The sequence below is a fragment of the Lepidochelys kempii genome, chromosome 1 (assembly GCF_965140285.1).
Source record: "Lepidochelys kempii isolate rLepKem1 chromosome 1, rLepKem1.hap1, whole genome shotgun sequence".
Lineage (NCBI taxonomy): Eukaryota > Metazoa > Chordata > Testudines > Cheloniidae > Lepidochelys > Lepidochelys kempii.
This window is the reverse complement of record NC_136380.1, coordinates 3,233,549-3,245,558: the sequence shown is the minus strand read 5'-3', so window position 1 is coordinate 3,245,558 and position 12,010 is coordinate 3,233,549. Positions and strand designations below refer to the sequence as shown.

The 12,010-nt window shown below is 44.5% G+C and overlaps 1 pseudogene; it reads right to left on the bottom strand.

The window, feature by feature from the left end:
- Nucleotides 1–1,927: 1,927 nt before the first annotated feature.
- LOC140914361 (olfactory receptor 52E4-like) lies at nt 1,928–2,925 on the bottom strand (annotated as a pseudogene).
- Between the last annotated feature and the right edge of the window lie 9,085 nt (nt 2,926–12,010).

Genomic DNA, 12,010 nt, shown 5'->3' with positions numbered 1-12,010 from the left:
CTCCCATTATTCCTCCCACAGTTTCCTTCTCTCAGGCCCCCTCTAGGACACACATCTCTATGCTCTCTAGTCTAGATTGCAATCTACCTGCTGCTCATCCATAAAGGGCTCACAGCTAAGAGCCTGGACAGTTTTCTCACCTGCAAGTTCCACTCCCCATGCCCTTCTTGACCTGGTGTTACCTTCTGGTGCATAGTTAAGGGAGTTCTTACCCACCCTGTCACTTGTGGCTAAGATTCCATCACCCTTCTCTGGGCTCCCCTCTGGGACACACCTCCCTATGCTCCCGAGAACAGGATCTATCCTTGGTTTAGCTGTGACAGGCTTGCAACTAACAGCTGAAACAGACTTCTCACAGATTGGCAATATAGTCTCCTCCCTCTCTGAACAGACACCATCCTCAGCTGCAGGGCAGAAGTTGGTCTCAACTACCCCCAGACCTGAAACCATGGAAATATGCAGTTTCTCCCTGCTGCAGAGGAAGCAAGAAGACTTTCTCCCATTCGCTCAGCTGTTCCTGGGACTTTCCTGTTTCTGTCTGAGTCCTAGCAGAATGCTTCTTCTTGCTGCTGGCAGACCCCTTAACAGCTACATGGAAGAAATCTTTGCAATTAGCATATCAGTAGGGTTATTATCTACTACCCCACTGATAATACAGCTTCCAAACACTTGGTTTCTATGTGCACTTTATCCAAAGGCACAAGGATTTTGTAACCTCCTACTAAAAAAAACCCTCTGAAATCTGCCCTGGCAGTATGTTACCTTCTGGCACTGTAATCTGCCTAACCACACACATCTCTGCCCCTGTATCTTCCCACCCAAGGTGTTTCCTGCAATTAATGCTGACAGCCTTTATGTGCTTCATGCCTGGTTATACAGAGGCTAACTTTACAAACCCCTATGATAAATGACAGGCACATGGGGGCTTCTGTGCTCATGGTTGCCGTATTCATATGGGATGCCTGCTTCCTCCCAGCATAGGGTATTTATTGCTCAGGTGATCAGTGGAATTACAATGATAGCACCTTCTGGAGTTCTCTGTTTTTATTGGTTGGGGATTAGAGGAATGGTTTTGGGGAGACACGTGCCAGCTGTACAGTTAGCCTCTTTCTTCCCAGCGGTAAAATGGGAACCCTGCTTCCTACCATGATTAAGCATGGTGTTTTTTCACAATAGATGCCTGTGTTTGTTGAAAATCATCAGCTAGAGAAGGCATCTCAGCCATAGTTTTGCAGTTTCACGTTGGAGTCTGGTTTAAAGATTTTTTGTTGAAGAATTGCCACTTTTAGGTTTGTTATTGAGTGACCAGGGAGATTAAAGTGTGCTCCTACTGGTTTTTCAATGTTATGATTCCTGATGTCAGATTTGTCTCTATTTATTCCTTTGCATAGATACTGTCTGGTTTGGCCAATGTACATGTCAGAGGGGCATTGCTGGCACATGATGGCATATATCATATTGGTAAATATGCAGGTGAATGAGCCCATGATGGTGTGGTTGATGTGGTTAGGTCCGATGATGGTGTCCCTTGAATAGATATGCGGACAGAGTTGGCAACAGGGTGTGTTGCAGGGATTGGTTCCTGGGTTAGTGTTTTTTTTGTGTGATAAGCAGTCTCTGGTGAGTACCTGAACCCGAGGTGAGATGTGGACCAGGGGCTGGGCACTGGAGGAAGGAATTGTGCAGAGGGCAGAGCCTCAGGGTACATTTAACAGAAATTAGAAAGGTGGCATCCCGATGACTTAAGGAGTTGAACACAGAATGATTCCCCAGTTTACCACACTGACACACCACAGAAAGGCCAGGAAAGGATTTAATGTTTTTTTGACTGTCTAATAAGTGACTCGGGGAAGAGGAATTAGCACCACGTTACCAGCCAGCTCTGCACAGATATTAGTATGAGAGCCAGAGCACCAGGAGGAAACTTTTAAGTCCCTTTATGAGTAAAGAGATGGAGCAGCCTGTCTTGGATCTGTTTCGTCCTCACCCCTTAGATGATGGCATTCAGCATGGGGGGCACCAGGAGGTACACATTGGCCATGAGAATGTGGAAATGCAAGGGCACATTCTGCCCAAAACGCTGTGTGAATAAGGAGAAAAGACCTGGGATGTAAAAGGCTAAGATGGCACAGAGGTGTGAGGTGCAGGTCCCAAAAGTCTTGATCCGGGTGTCTTTGGGAGGAGGCTGAAGATGGCCCTGAGGGTCTGGATATAGGACATGGCAATAAAAAACACATCCACACCGGTCACAAAGAATACCAGAAAGAGGCCGTAATAAATACTGATGCGGATGTCACCGCAGGCCAGCTTCACCATGGCCATGTGCTTGCAGTACGAGTGGGGGATGATGTTGGTTCTGCAATATGGCCACTGCCTCGCCAGGAAGAGATAAGGCAGTACAAGCATGTCTCCACACAGCACCACAGCCAGACCGACCTTGGCCACCACAGAGTTTGTCAGGGTGGTGGATTGTCTCAAGGGATGACAGATGGCCACGTAGTGATCAAAAGCCATGGCCACAAAGATCCCAGACTCCATCACTGTGAAGCAGTGAATAAAGTACATCTGGGTGAGGCAGGCACTAAAATCAATCTCCCTGGAATTCAACCAGAAGATGCTCAGCATTTTGGGAATTGTGCATGTGCATAGGGCCACGTCAGTGACAGCCAGCATGCAGAGGAAATAGTACAGGGGCCGATGGAGGCTCGTCTCCCTCTTCACAATGAACAGGATGGTGAAATCCCCCAAGATGCCTATTGCATATGTGATGCAGAAGGGGATGGAGATCCAGACATTGGCCACCTCCAGGACAGAAATGCCCAGCAGGATGAAGGTGGAGGGGTTGGTGAAGACAGTTGTGTTGGAATCTGACATGGAGTAGGGGAGAAGGTGCCCCACTCTAAGGCAGAACCGTGTCTTCTGCATGTAATGTACATTCACTGGACTTTCTGTATGTGCCCAGGGTGCCAGGTGATGGTCGCAGTACAAATTCCTAGGTGGAGAGACAATGTGAATATAAGACAATACATGCACAACTGGAGGCTGGTCTCGGGGAAGTGACATTTTCATTATTCAGAGAAATGGATTATGAAAAACTGACCCTAATAATGCCACTTCCATATTTGATGGTGCTCCGTGCATCAATAATTCCTACACAAAGTGGTGTGGGAACCCTTAATAGGCACCAGCAGGAAACATGAGTATGGAAACTGGTTATCCGTCATTGCTCCTTAATGTAGAGAAACTCAGGCTAGAGAATACATTATGTAGGGAGATCCCCATTTACCCAGTTGCTCAAAATTTGAGATTAGAAAAAAAAACAACAACCTGTGTGCAGACATATACTGGGGGAAATATCCCAGCTAGAACATACCTCATTAAAAAGACCTGGCATCACTGATCGCAGCTCAATGGAAACACCTGCTCATGCACAAAAGTGGCCAAAACAAAAGCAATAATTGGATGCCTATGGAATTGGATAGAGAATAACTTGCTCTGGACATGCCCTCAGTTTTGGTTATCTCGTCTCTCTAAAGGATATTGCAGATAGAAAGGGAGTTTCCAAGAGGCTGGGAGAATGGGGGAGGCTGTGAGATGTGGACAGAGTGAAAAGTCTGGAACTATCTAGTTTAGAGAAGAGACAAAGAAGGGGGTGTGTGATAGAGGAGAGGAAAATAAAAAATGGAGCTGATTACATTCAAATGGTCAAACAGAGAACTATTCCCAAACAATAATATCTGTAGACACTTAGTGTTTCACAAGAGCTAGTTCCTCAAAGCTGAGGCAAAATGTCGGAAAAACTTATTGGGAGGAAAAAATAGACAGAAAACTGGGGAGGGAAAATTGGAATTCTATAAGAAGCACTTATTGGATAGCTAGAAAGTCAAAATTCTGTAGTCAAAAAAGTGGACAGCTTTGGATAAACACCTGGTTCAGTGACAAAGCAAAAACATTTTTTGTGTGGGGAGGGTGTGAGGGAGAAGAGCAATATATAACTCATGGGGAAAAGGTAAATGAATATCAAATAATATGAAATTGAAGTTGTGAAAATTGATCATGGACATTAAAGGCATGAGGGAAAAATCCATGTGTGGCAGGTCTCAGAATCACAAAGGAGGTTGTTCATTGCCAGCAGATCGAGGGACGTGATTGTTCCCCTCTATTCAACATTGGTGAGGCCTCATCTGGAGTACTGTGTCCAGTTTTGTGCCCCACACTACAAGAAGGATGTGGAAAAATTGGAAAACGGAAAGCAAGAAAAATGATTAGGGGACTAGAACACATGACTTATGAGGAGAGGCTGAGGGAACTGGAATTGTTTAGTCTGCAGAAGAGAAGAGTGAGGGGGGATTTGATAGCTGCTTTCAACTACCTGAAAGGGGGTTCCAAAGAGAATGGATCTAAACTGTTCCCAATGGTAGCAGATGACAGAACGAGGAGTAATGGTCTCAAGTTGCAGTGGGGGAGGTTTAGTCTGGATATAAGGAAAAACTTTTTCACTAGGAGAGTGGTGAAACACTGTAATGCGTTACCTAGGGAGGTGGTGGACTCTCCTTCCTTCAAAGTTTTTAAGGTCAGGCTTGACAAAGCCCTGGCTGGGATGATTTAGTTGGGGATTGGTCCTGATTTGAGCAGGGGGTTGGACTAGATGAGCTCCTGAGGTCCCTTCCAACCCTGATATTCTATGATTTTATGATTCTATTATTAAGAACAAAAGAAATCCTAGAAAAGGTTTAGGCCAATTCCTAGTGGGAGAAAGGAAACATGTTAATGTTTCACAAAAGTTAGATTTCTTCAATAAATATATTCGTTCTGCATTTGGAAAGAAGCAGTATGAGGTACTCATATCAAGTCAGGTAATGAAATACTTTCCAGTCCATTAGCAGTCAAGGAGGAAGTAAAAGAGCATCAACAGTAGAACCTTAGAGATATGGACACCAGGGTTATGAACTGACCAATCCACCACAAATCTCATTCGGAACCAGAAATAAACAATCAGGCAGCAGCAGAGCCAAAAAAAGAGAGGCACATACAGGGCAGTTCCGTGTTAAACGTAAACTATTAAAAAAGAAAGGGAAAGGTTTAAAAAAAGACTTGACAAGATTAGAAAACAATGGAAAAGCTGGTCTGGAATTAGTTTAAAAAAAAGTCTAGGAATATAATTAATGCCAATCAACAACAGAGTTGATTAACATGTTCATCCCTTAATGAGAGTACAGGTTTGGTTGATCAAGGGGATCACTCAATTGCATAAAGTTTGATTTCTCTAAAGCATTTGATTTACTAGGGGAAAACATTCAGATAAAAAATGAACACTACTCAATATCAGTAGAGCGTATGTAAAATGGACAAAAAACTGCCTAACTGACAGATCTCAGAAAGCTGTTGTCAAAGGGCCATTGTCACCGGAGGGGCAGGAGGCGTTTCTAATGAGGTTGTGCAGAGATCATTTCTGGGCCCAATGCTGTTCAATATTTTCATCACTTACCTGGAAGCAAATAGAAAATCACTACAGATAAAGTATGTTGACAACCCTAAGACTGGCAGAGTGGTTACATTGAAGTGGCTTAGCTGAATGGGATTTAAAAACAGATTGGCCCCTGTAACTAGTTCTGGTGGCCCCACTGTAAGTGAAGGTTGTCTGACACCTTAACCGAGAAGACTTCATTTTCAGTTGCTTATAAGTTTTGCCAAACTTTTATCATTTGGTCTTAAATATCCCTCAATGGGTGTCTGCTTCTGGCTGAATTGTTTTTTTTTCCAAGTTTCCGACCTAACAGTTCAGCCGATACTCAAATGGAGCTAGGAGAGACGATGTCTTGCCATGTTGAAAAAGTCTTATAATTTTTCTAGTGAGGAGCCCGAGCACCTCCATACTTCCCAGCATACAAAAATCAGGTAAAAGTCATCCTGTTAACAGCCAGAACCTTAAAATGCAAGGGGAGGAGGTGACAGGGTCAGTGCATTAACACACAGCTGGCTTCTGAGATCTCTCCTCTGCTCTTACTCAAAGGGAAGTTTGGCTTCAGTGCGGCCTGAGCAAAATACAGGCCAGGGCCTTTGAATTTAGCCTTGTAGTGTACATCTACTAATGCCTGTGATCCTGAAGGATATTCTGTGCCCACTGAAATACAGCCACCTCCGGGATAGAGCCCATCAGACAGCCTGGGGGCGGGGAAACAGCAGTGAGGGACAAATTGGCCCATGAGAGTGGAGCAAACTCATCAGCTCTGGCAGGGGACCTGGGATATTTAATGGCTGTGCAGAGGGGAAAGGACCCCAGACTTACTGTCTATTGCGCCATGCACATGTTTCCCTGGGTTTGTTGAGAGGGGAGCTCCTCAGCAAGAGATGGGTACCCGTGAATGCTGAGACAGAAGTGTCTTCCCTCAGGTAGCCGTGTCCTACACCTCTCTCACCCCAGCATCTGCAGGAGCATCCCATGCTGAGAGCTGAAATGGCGGTGTGCACTGTTTATAATAGAGCTCTGTGCAATCCCATGGGAGTTTGCTAAGCCTCTAGTGGAGAAGCACGCAAACAGGCTCGAGACCAGAGAGATTCTAGCCAATCTCTCTCTTTCCATGTCTCTGCTTCTGTGCTCTTTATCCATCTTTAGCAGTAAACAGTAATTAAGGGACCTTCCCAAAGGGAGATGAGAACTCTTGGGCTCTGTGTTGAATCTAATCTAATCGCCTTTTATGATGAGATTACTGGTTCTGTGGATGAAGGGAAAGCAGTGGATGTATTGTTTCTTGACTTTAGCAAAGCTTTTGACACGGGTCTCCCACAGTATTCTTGTCAGCAAGTTAAGGAAGTATGGGCTGGATGAATGCACTATAAGGTGGGTAGAAAGCTGGCTAGATTGTCGGGCTCAACGGGTAGTGATCAATGGCTCCATGTCTAGTTGGCTGCCGGTATCAAGTGGAGTGCCCCAAGGGTCGGTCCTGGGGCCGGTTTTGTTCAATATCTTCATAAATGATCTGGAGGATGGTGTGGATAGCACTCTCAGCAAATTTGCGGATTATACTAAACTGGGAGGAGTGGTAGATACGCTGGAGGGGAGGGATAGGATACAGAAGGACCTAGACAAATTGGAAGATTGGGCCAAAGGAAATCTGATGAGGTTCAATAAGGATAAGTGCAGGGTCCTGCACTTAGGACGGAAGAACCCAATGCACAGCTACAGACTAGGGACCGAATGGCTAGGCAGCAGTTCTGCGGAAAAGGACCTAGGGGTAAGAGTGGACGAGAAGCTGGATATGAGTCAGCAGTGTGCCCTTGTTGCCAAGAAGGCCAATGGCATTTTGGGATGTATAAGTAGGGGCATAGCGAGCAGATCGAGGGACGTGATCGTTCCCCTCTATTCGACATTGGTGAGGCCTCATCTGGAGTCCTGTGTCCAGTTTTGGGCCCCACACTACAAGAAGGATGTGGAGAGAGTCCAGCGAAGGGCAACAAAAATGATTAGGGGACTGGAACACATGAGTTATGAGGAGAGGCTGAGGGAGCTGGGATTGTTTAGCCTGCAGAAGAGAAGAATGAGGGGGGATTTGATAGCTGCTTTCAACTACCTGAAAGGGGGTTCCAAAGAGGATGGCTCTAGACTGTTCTCAATGGTAGCAGATGACAGAACGAGGAGTAATGGTCTCAAGTTGCAGTGGGGGAGGTTTAGATTGGATATTAGGAAAAACGTTTTCACTAAGAGGGTGGTGAAACACTGGAATGCGTTACCTAGGGAGGTGGTAGAATCTCCTTCCTTAGAGGTTTTTAAGGTCAGGCTTGACAAAGCCCTGGCTGGGATGATTTAGTTGGGGATTGGTCCTGCTTCGAGCAGGGGGTTGGACTAGATGACCTTCTGGGGTCCCTTCCAACCCTGATATTCTATGATTCTAATCAGAGAGGAATTGGCTGCTCTGAGTATTTGTGTATATTTAAAAATTCTAGTTCATTAGAAAGAAAACTAGGGATAATGCCTAGGTCTCCACAGGGTCTGATAGCTTGTAAATACCGTAGACATATGGGTAGATAATAAACAAACAGATCTGGAGAAAGGTGACTCAGGGGAGACACTAGCAGTTTTTTCAGGTACACAGGGCTATCACAAAGTGATCAGGGATATGTAATTCTCGTCATTAACTATTGGCATACTGTGCAGCACCTTTCATTGAAGGATCTTCAAAAGAGCTAGCAAAGGAAAGTCACTATGAACATATCCCCATTATATCCATAGGTAAACTGAGTTACAGGGAGACATGACTTGGCCAAAATCAAACAGAGAACTACAGACAAAACCCAGCACTCTTGACTTCCTGTTAGGATATATTTCAGAGTAGCAGCCATATTAGTCTGTATTCGCAAAAAGAAAAGGAGTACTTGAGGCATTTTCGAGACTAACAAATTTATATGAGTGTAAGCTTTCATGAGCTACAGCTCACTTCATTGGATGCATTCAGTGGAAAATACAGTGGGGAGATTTATATACACAGAGAACATGAAACAAACGGTGTTATCATACACACAGTACAGAGAGTATATGATAACACCCATTGTTTCATGTTCTCTGTGTATATAAATCTCCCCACTGTATTTTCCACTGAATGCATCCAATGAAGTGAGCTGTAGCTCACAAAATCTTACGCTCAAATAAATTTGTTAGTCTTAAAGGCGCCACAAGTACTCCTTTTCTTTTTGTTAGGATATAGATATTCAGGCCTGTCTGTAAAGGCCTAGACTCTAAGAATTCATGTGTATTCTTATCACTTAGCTAGTTATAGAGGTGTAAAAGAAAGAAACAATCAAAATCACTGTTTGCTAGTGGAAGGGCCTTCTCTTACTGTGACAGTCTGAGGCCCTGTTCTTAGGCTAAGATCTCTGGCTAAGCAGCAGAGGCAGCCATAAGCTGGGAAGCGAATGGTCACGTCCTCACATTTCAAACTAGTCATATTAAAATAAGGAAATCTGGGTCTGTTAGAAAGGGGATCTGATCTACTACCTCCAGAGAAAGGGAAGTGCCTAGAGGATGTAAAAAAAAGTTTAACTTGATAGTTTTCTGTTCGGTAAGAACTCACTTTTCAATAGACACAGCTGGGAAGTGCTTATGTCTTTATAGATGTAGTTGTGAAATCCTCACTTCTGTATTGTTTTGTCATTAGAGTTCCCACTTTGCTATTGTTTGTCTGTATAATCTCTGTCTGGTTCTGTGATTGTTTCTGTCTGCTGTATAATTAATTTTGCTGCGTGTACACTAATTAAGGTGGTAGCATGTAATTGGTTACAAAATCATGTTACAATATGTTAGGATTGGTTAGTTAAATTTCAGGAAAATGATTGGTTAAGGTATAGCTAAGCAGAACTCAAGTTTTACTATATAGTCTGCAGTCAATCAGGAAGTGTGGGGGGGAATGGGAACAGGGAATGGGGCAGGAATTGGAATCATGTTTTGCTAAGGGGGGAATGGGAACAGGGACACAGGTAAGGCTCTGTGGTACCAGAGCTGGGAAGGGGGACACTAAGGAAGGAAACTGGAATCGTACTTGCTGGAAGTTCACCCCAATAAACTTTGAATTGTTTGCACCTTTGGACTTCGGGTATTGTTGCTCTCTGTTCATGCGAGAAGGACCAGGGAAGTAAATGGGTGAAGGAATAAGCCCCTAATATCACCCCTTCACCTAGCTCCTGTCATACTGAGGATACCTCTCCAGGGGACAGAGCTCCAGTTATTAGGAAGAGACAGGTAATAGAGGGGATCAGAACCTGGATTGAGGTGCCCTCCATCACCCCTCTCTCTATCCCCAGGAGGTCCATTGTGTGACTGCTCCCTTGGGAAGTCAGTTACACAGTTTCCTCTCAAAACTTGAGCCATGGGTTGAGTACCTGAGTGAACAGATGCTTAACCAGCCATTCTGTCCTGGGTATCCTCCCCTATGTGATGAGTGAGAAAATAATTCCTGTTCTCCCACTATTCCTCCCTCAGGTTCCTACTCTGGGCCCCCCTCTAAGACACATAGCTCCATGATCTCTAGGGTGGGATCTATCACCCGCTTAGCCATAACTGCCTCATAGCTAACAGCCTGGACAGTTGTCACACTGACAGGCTACACCCTCCTCCCTCCATGAGGTGGTGTTACCTTCTGCTGCAATGCTAAGGGAAATCTCACCACCTCAACAGTGGTTTCTATGATTCCATCACCCTTCTCTAGGCTCCCCTCCAGGACAAATCTTCCAAAGCTCACTATCATTGGGTTGTGATGTTGCACTCTACGTGATTTTATACAAATATGCTAATGAGTGTGCATATAAAGTAACTGAAATATGCTTCATTCAAAAGGTCTCTTGTAAGATATCATTTCAAAACTTATAATCTACTGTGTGCTGAGTGTGGTCATCTTATTTGTATGAATATATTATTCTTGTACCTCAAACTAGAAATATGAAATATAACTCTGAGGGCCTCTTGTAATTATGCAAAGTGTGGGCCATTAATGGTGGCTTAGAATCTTGATGGCTCCCATCAACCAGGACAATTGACTGTAGATGGCTCTGTTTTACTTGTAAGTCTTCCTATATACATGTGTGCTGGCAAGTGGGTAATGAAGTCTTACAGTAACATGTGATGATGTCACCTGAACTGGAATCCATCTTTAACCTGGTGCTTTTCCATTGAGAAGGAGGGTGGGAACCCAGAGGGACAAAGGATTCCCGCCTTATGCAAAAGATGTATAAGTGGTTGGAACAGAACCAAGGGGGCGGCCATCATGAGAAATCCTCTAGCTACCACCTAAGCTGGAACAAGGGCTGTACCAGGGGAAAGGATTGTGCCCAGACTAGGAAGGTGTCCGATCTGTGAAAGAAACTTAGTGAAACATCTCTGAGGATGAGATTTTATCTGTATTCAGTTTTATTACTGTACTAGACTTAGACTTGTGTGTTTTATTTTAATTTACTTGGTAATTTACTTTGTTCTGTCTGTTACTACTTGGAACCACTTAAATCCCACTTTCTGTATTTAATACAACCACTTTTTACTTATTAATAAACCCAAAGTATGTATTAATAACTGGGAGAGGGGAGAGAGCAAACAGCTGTGCCTATCTCTCTATCAGTGTTATAGAGGGTGAACAATTTATTAATTTACCCCGTATAAGCTTATACAGGGTAAAACGGATTTATTTGGGGTTTGGACACCATTGGGAGCCAGACATCTGAGTGTTAAAGACAGGAACACTTCTTAAGTTGCTTTCAGTTAAGTCTTCACTTTGGGGCATGTGGTTCAGACCCTGGGTCTGTGTTGGAGCAGACTGGAGTGTCTGGCTCAACAAGGCAGGGTGTTGGAGTCCCAAACTGGCAGGGTGTCATAAAAGTAAAGGGAAGGGTAATGACCTTTCTATATACAGTGCTATAAAATCCCCCCTGGCCAGAGGCAAAACCCTTTCACCTGTAAAGAATCATAGAATATCAAGGTTAGAAGGGACCTCAGGAGGTCATCTAGTCCAACCCCCTGCTCAAAGCTCAAAGGGTTAAGAAGCTAACATAACCTCACTGGCACCTGACCAAAATGACCAATGAGGAGACAAGACACTTTCAAAGCTGGAGGAGGGGAAACAAATGGTCTGTCTGTCTGTGTGATGCTCCTCAAAAGCACAGAGGCTGTAAGACTGGGGAAGGGACCATTCTGCTTTGTCCAGGAGAGTCTCATCTGTGTATCCCTCTGTCTTCCTTAGCTCTTCCAGTTTAGCCACTCTGCTCTCCAAAGCCCATACACAGTCCTTAAGCACCTAACTCCCAGTAATTGGGGTGTGTTGGGGCCTGGCTAATGAGTGGAGAGAGGAGTGTATTTCCTCATGGGACTGTCAGCTATGAGCCCTCTCCTGGAGTGAGGTGCCCAGGACAGGTCAGCACTTTCTAGTGACAGATCTGATAGAGAGTTGGAAGACTCAGATCCAAAATCTCTGCTCTACCAGATTCGGACCAGGGACTAAAACACAGGTCTCCCACATCCCACATGAGTGCC